This window comes from Bombus impatiens, unplaced genomic scaffold (genome assembly GCF_000188095.3).
Source record: "Bombus impatiens unplaced genomic scaffold, BIMP_2.2 scf_0377, whole genome shotgun sequence".
Taxonomy (NCBI): Eukaryota; Metazoa; Arthropoda; class Insecta; order Hymenoptera; family Apidae; genus Bombus; species Bombus impatiens.
Window position 1 is genome coordinate 944,314 of NT_176796.1, and position 5,840 is coordinate 950,153.

The following is a 5,840-nucleotide window of genomic DNA, read 5'->3' on the forward strand; positions in this document are numbered from 1 at the left end:
GACTGTACCGGCTACGACTCTATTAGGTTGGATCTTTGGGCAACGCCGCGCCGCGAATCTTGGCCCTACGGAATCTTACGCCGTCGTCCGAGTTCCTTCTCTTTTTCCCTTTGCGTACCGCCCTCCTGCTCGTCCGTTAATGAGACCTCAGAGTTGTTGAGAAAGTGAAAAACGCGTGGTCACGGGATCGGCGAATCTTGTAATCGGAGAACTGCCGTGGTTGCTCCTGTTTGCTCGATTTCGGGGTGGCTCGCTTTCAAATAGACGACAATGAATCGACGAATTACGCGACACTGTAAATAGGAAGACGGTGTGCCGTTATCGAGTTAGCGGTGGATTAATGAATCCGCGCTGCTTAATTAAGACCTCACTGGCGGCTATTTACGAGGCAGGGTATGCGCGACGCGATAATTAAGACATCGATGGAACGTAAAGTTTCAAAGGCGTTGGCTCGCTTCGCTCAGGGACTTTATTAGAACCGGTTGAAATGACAAGTGCCAACACTGTCGAAACCGATGCATCATGCCCGTCTGTTTCGATCGTTAGCCCCTTTACGTGTATTCGTCACGGCTCGTCACGCCGCCGCGTCTGTGACTCTCGTAAAGCGTTTCTTAATAATCATTTTATTAAACGCCAACTGCGTTTCGGTGGAAATTTCCTTCGAGGAACGATCCTTTTCCTCCCCCTCGGCGTTTCTCAAAAGCAAAGGAAACAGACGGTAGAAAAATTTCGAGCAAAATGATCGGCTAGAAGTGTGACGCATCGAGAAAGCTCGATAAAAGATCGAGCAAAGACAATGTCTCCCTTGTTTCGCCATCTTCGAAGGTTTTAGCCTTTCAATCGTCAATCTGCTCAGGAATATCTCATTGAAATAACAAAGCCCGGCGGCTCTATTTACGCGGGCACGCATTGCGTGCCGTGGCAGAAGGGATTGAAGACGCTCCGGCCAATTTAAATACATATTGTTAGCCCCGGTTTAATTAAGCCTACTTAATTTTCTCTCGGAGGGCCCGCGCCAATGCTCCTCGTAATTAGTACGGACGCGCATGCCGGCTCTGTGGCCTCGTCTTGGTTCGCCTTTTGTTTTCTCTCTTATTAGCCGCATTAACCCCACCTGTATCCCCATACTCGCAGTCTCTTCTCGCTCGTTTCACCTCTCACCTTCTCTTTCTCCGCCTGAAAAGAGAGAAGAGTCACGGCCTCGGAAACGCATCGACGAGTCATTCTTAACCCTTCTGCGCATGCTGCTTATTTTTACTGCGTGTTCTTGCCACCTCGTGATCGTTCCGTGTCGAATAAAATGCGTTTTCATGCCTGTACAACGACAGAGGTGGTTTTCTTGCTCGTTGGTAATCGATGATTGGTTGTTTGTACGGGATCGTTGAGAGGATCGAAGGGTTCGAAAGAAGATCGAAGGTGGTGACGTTTCGGTTCGTTTTGTTTGGCAACCAGGGCCAGAGGAGACTAATTTTCGACGAAACTATAGTTATACCGCGATAGATGCTACGAGCCGTCTAAATTTACATCGATACATCGCTAGTAATTTTATTGATATCACGGAGTACAAAATCATAGAGTTTCGTAGTTGAGACGGAGACGAAAGTTCAAAAACATCGATCTAATAAATGTTAGTTGCATTAAGTAAAAAGGTATTCTCCTTCTGTCGGAATTATCGACGATTCGCTACGACCAACTTGCTTCAGCCATAGGAAAAGGTACCGATATATACATAATGTTCTTTTAATAGAAAGATTCTAATTTAAAATCTTTTTTAACAAGGAGAATTAAAACGTCGTACGATTCGTTGCATCGATTCGCTCCGAAGTATGCAACTTCACGATAAATTCCTTTCTCTCGAGCAAACTCTATCGAAGCTAGACCAGTTGCACCGAATCGATAGTCAATATTTATCCTACACGTAGTAAACTGCGTGTAGTTCAACTTATAATTCACAACGAGAGGAGATCGTGTGCTGAAGAGTCTCTTAAGCGTCGAAGCACCGCGTCGAGCCGGCGGATACACGCATAACCGCTCTTCGTAATGTAGGCGGACGTCGTTTTTCAATTTCTCCCTTTTGTCCCGGCCATCGGGGGTCCCGTGTTCGCGAGTCGGCGCGGTACAAAGCGTGAAATCGGCTTACCGTTAAGAGGAATAATTAACGAGGCGCTCGAGCGACGTTCTGTCGGCTGCACGTGATACACCACGATCCTCGAGTGGAAACGGAAAAAAAAAGTAGATCGGTGAAAACCCGGTGGCGTGAAGTGCCTGTTCCCGGTGATTTTTCATCGATTTATCGCTGCTCTTCGTCACCGGAAACACTTCACACTCCTGGAGAATGGTCGAGAAATCATCGAATGCCGAGCATGTATTTACGACTCGACTGGAAGCTCTCAGGATCTCTTTGCGTCTTTGCTTTTGATATTTCACGCTCGTTGAAGCTGTCAGTTTTATCAGGTTTTCGAGTGAAGAGATAATTATCCACGAGATCGAGGGGAAAAATGCCAGAAGGTGAAAAGGAAAATGAATTATTTCAATGAAATATAAGACCATAACGGGTAAACGATAGAAATTAGACGGGTACCGTGTTCTTCCGTTGAACGAGGATAGACGGTGAAAGAATTCCTCATTCGGAACGTCTGAATCAAGCCGGTTAATAGTTGGTTCGAATACGCTGCTGAAAGACAAGAACAGAGCAAGATGCGAGTCTGAATCGAACCCATTAATAGCCATTCACCGGTCAGCATATCTCGTTAATGGACACGCGGATTCCATTCCAGCCGCCACGATATCGAACGCTTGGAATTGCGCGACGAGTCGATCGGCAACCGGTGTATCGTAAAATCGCGATTGACGAACAAAGGCACAGAGTCTCGATGCCGGTCGCGCCGAAAATACCACGCGTGGCGTTCGCGCGACAATAGGAGTCAATTGGCGGCCTATGACGTCTGTCTCTTCACCCTCGGTCCTCGAATACTCGAAACTCGCACGCGCGTTAAACACCGGTAACGTACCGCGTACTTTTTCTATGGCATCGTTATCCCCGTGTCTCGTGGCATATGCTCTCCTCCCTCATCGTCCCGACGAGGGGTTGAAAGAACTGGCTGCCCCATCGTGAATCCCGTTTCTCACCGCGGGGGAGCTGAAAGTGGCCGCAAAAGTTAATCCGTAGTTAAAGCACCGGTAAACACGATTAAAACGTCGGCTTTCGATGATACGTTTGCTGGTCCGACGGTTCGTTTCCAGTCGTAAAAATCATCCGTAGTGTTTGCCTTTCGCACGACGATGACGAATAATGATCGGTGAAAAACAGCGCCACTGGGAAATTTTGGAAATGATGGGATTTTTTGGCGAAAGAGGGTGTCAAACCCTCTTTGTTTGAGTTGCTATGAATTTTGTCGGGGAAAAAAATGCGTGGATGAATGGAAGTCGTCGGATTACAATGGAAACTTTTCCACAGCGTCCGATATAAGTGTGCACGTTATTTATACGACGCGCGTTCGTTCGCCTTATCGAAGACGAATGTAGAAGTAAAAGTTTTTTCGATTTCACGTTTCTTCGATGAGGTCCGATAAGGTGTAAGTGTACGTATAACGAATATACATGTACATTTGCGTGACTGAATGCGATGGTACTAAAACGTTATACAAAATTAGAACGCGATCTTTGCAAACAAGCTATACGTAAAATGAATTGCACGAATCTTCGCAATTTAACGATAACTGTCGGAATTTGCCCGTTGATATGCGTTATCCGTACGAATCCCCTATCGATTAACCACGCCTCATTATCATATAATATCGCGCAATATCCCAGCACCCCTTGTTCGGCGACGTCCCTTCCAGCGTCCGCAGAAATTAATAATCGGTCCCGATATAGGTGTACGGTAACGGACACGCATATTACGCGTGTCAGGTTAATACTCGCGCACGCGTGCCAATCTACCCATGCCCACACATCGATGTACGTTTGGTATAGCACGCGTGCACACACGGGGTGGCAATAAATTCATGACTTAACCTCCGCCCGTATGCAAATCGAGGAATGTTATTACAGGCCGAGAGATTACACGCGACGATTTCGTTGTATACGTTTCCCACCAGCCCGTGGTAATGGAATAATCGTTCTTCGAGGGTGGCTTCGTACCACCACCGCCCCGTATCGTCGGTTTATTAAAAATACAGTCGAAAATTTCGATTTCTATTTTGGAAAGGCAGCACGTTCACGGCGACGATAATCGTCCAGCTCGGAGGGTTGCTTTATTAGTTTGTTTATCGTCGTGTTGGCTGGTCAAACCGGCGGAAGATTACCACCGATTTTTATTAGCCACGGATGGTAAGCCGGCCTGGATTCCCGCGGGGTACGTGTGGCTCATCAAGATTAATAGATCTCCAGCTTGGTCGAATAATCGAGATTGCTACTGGATCTCGCGGAGTTTTCTCGCCTAAGAATGTGTACACGACCCCGAATACGGGTAATCGCTAGATTTTTTTTTTTATTCAATTTTTTTTATTAAGCCGTGGAAAATATACGAAACGCGAGATTGACGCGAGAGCGATGAAACTTTGCTTCGCACGATTTACTATGGTTAACTTTATTGGTAAAAATTGTATCCGAGATCTTTCCAGGTTAATATATTTCCTCGAAGAAAGTTCCTCTTTATCTTGGTTCTAAATTAAACTTATCAATGCATTTCTTCTATCGCTATTTAGGGATAGTTTTGAAAAAATGGGCATCACCGATCCAAAGAATATCAAGTATTTTACGAGCAACGATCGCGAGATACTTTTAAATCATGGAACCGTTTGAAACGGTTCTCTCGGAAAGATGATAGGCGTATCCGAATTAATACACCTAGTTCGAGACGTAGAATCGGCCGACGTTAAATCGAATCCCTCGGCGTAACGAAAAAACCGGAGGCGGAACCAATTTTTCGCATTAAAATTCCCCGAGTCAGGGAAAGGGCTGTGCGTACGAGAACGAGCAGGGATGGACCTACACAGGCCCTTATACAGGTAGGCCTAACAAGGTCCAATACTTTTGCTACGAAGCGACCAACGGCAATATATTAGAGCTCGAAGCGCGGGGGGCCATGGCATTGTTGCCGCCTGTCTCCTTCGTGTCCCTGGCTAACTTTTGTCCCGATCTTCGATATACGCGGAAGGCCTTGCAACGTATCGAGCCTACCCTATGCTATCCCCCGCACCTCGTACACCACGATGCAAAAGATCGCAAAGATGACCCTTTCCAGGCCTCCTTTCTTCCCTTCCCTTCCCGTCACGTCGCTATTAAAATAGTCGACGGAAACTCGGTTGAATCTCGTTCTTTCGGACGAAAAAAATGTTGGACAAGTACCGTATAATCGCAAGCATTAAGATAATAAGGCAAAATTTGGAATCTATAAAGTAAAAATTGTAGAATGTAAAATTTATAAAATAGAAAGGACACGGTATATGGAATATATGGAACGGAGAATTGTTTAGTTGTGAGAAAATTCGTAGAGTGACTGTGAGTCAAAAGTAGCAAGAAGCAAGGGTGAAAGAAACGAGTGAGATATCTAAAACTTATTTATAGAAACGATCGTGTTGGTTGTACGGAACAACGTAGAAATAATTCTGTTATTAGAAAGAAGGAAAACTTCGATTGTCTGCAGGCAATTAGAGAAACAGGATCGAAAAAGGGAGAAGGGAGTTTGGGCCGACGATCGGCTGGAAGTAATCGCCGGAACAACTGTTCATCCGGGAGCATCGGCTGGTTCGCTCGTTAGTATTTAAAGTCGCGACAAGGAATTTACGTGTCGGCGAGCTTAATGAAGTAATAGGGGCTGGTAATCGGCGATCGGC